Source organism: Rhagoletis pomonella, unplaced genomic scaffold, assembly GCF_013731165.1.
Source record: "Rhagoletis pomonella isolate Grant_MI unplaced genomic scaffold, Rhpom_1.0 Rhpom_scaffold_00002, whole genome shotgun sequence".
NCBI classification, from domain to species: domain Eukaryota; kingdom Metazoa; phylum Arthropoda; class Insecta; order Diptera; family Tephritidae; genus Rhagoletis; species Rhagoletis pomonella.
Window position 1 is genome coordinate 76,954,388 of NW_023458556.1, and position 1,333 is coordinate 76,955,720.

At 36.5% G+C, this 1,333-nt stretch overlaps 1 protein-coding gene across 1 annotated transcript in view; it reads left to right on the top strand.

The window, feature by feature from the left end:
* Positions 1 to 1,333, top strand: part of LOC118734088 (diphthine methyltransferase) — a 239,010-nt gene that overhangs the window by 172,291 nt on the left and 65,386 nt on the right.

Sequence of the window (1,333 nt, forward strand, 5' to 3'; positions counted from 1 at the left end):
AAAAAAGATAGTTCCTTGCTACGTGTGTCCGTATGCGATGAATGCAAACGATCATATATTCCTATATCTTTGGTATCTTCCTAATTCTTTAAGTTTTTTCTCAATAAATATTTTTCCTTTACTTTTCATCAAAAATTCTACTGTCTTTGAATATTTTCCCTTAGCAGCCTTAGGCAGCTCGAACGCTTCGAATGCTTTAAAAATTAGCCCGGCGGCATAATTCTAGTCAGTTTAAACGTAGCCGCGTCTATTGCAACCTAATCGACGTAATGCAAGTCGAAGACGACCGATGGACTAATAAAAATGCAATCAGAGACGGTGTCGTCTCAGACGAATCGTTCGTGCGGCCTATCGTTCGAGATACATAATAAGGTAGTAAATATGAAATAAATGGAAATAGTTTTTTCCTAAAAAAACCCAAGTTTTATTCTTATTCCAACACATTTTTCACCGAAACAAATATTGATTAAGTAATTTCACATTAAAACAATGGATTTCGCATGGAGTGTCAATTTGACATTGTAACACCGAATTCGTTTGGAAAAATTACATACGGATGAAGGTTAAAACAGTTACGATATTTCTAGAGAGCGAAACTTAATGTATAAGCAGCTTTCCGGAATATGTTTCCGGTCAACGGTGAACGTTCGCTGTGCAAGTTAGAAAAGTGAGAGGGACTGGGAAATGTTATTTAGAATGTTCTCTATGGATTGTGACTAATTTTTTGTTTCCTTTAAATTTTGTCAAATTGGTTTATGGCCGCCTAGATCGTTTAAGTAAGTGACGGCTGAGTGGAAGATGGACCTATCTCGGTGTTTCCGAATTTGACAGAAGAACGCCCTATTTCAGAATTTGACAGAAGAATGCCCTGTTTCTGAATTTGACAGAAGAACGCCCTATTTCAGAATTCAATTCAAAAACGCCCTATCTCAGCTACCGTTTCAACAACGCCCTATCTCAACATTTTTTTTCAATATATTGTCCATCAGATTCTGAGATAAGGCGTTTTTGAAAATTTTTCTGAGATACACTTACAAATTCGCGTGCGCAAGTTGTAAATAGGAAGGCATGCAGGGAAGCACGTTTTTCAGCACTTCTTGGGTAAACCTTTTAAAATGGCTTCAGTTAAGAAGACCTACTTAAATTATCTTCTGGGACACGAATCGTCCAAAATTAGAGAGAAAAATGGTGAACAATGCAAATTATTTTGACATTGACTGTAATGCAGTTCAACTTCAACTACCTTGGGAAGGCGATGTTTCCTGTTAGCAGTGCTGGTCATATTAAAAAAAAATTACAAAAACGCTTTCTTTAGCTGCTGAACAAGTAATAT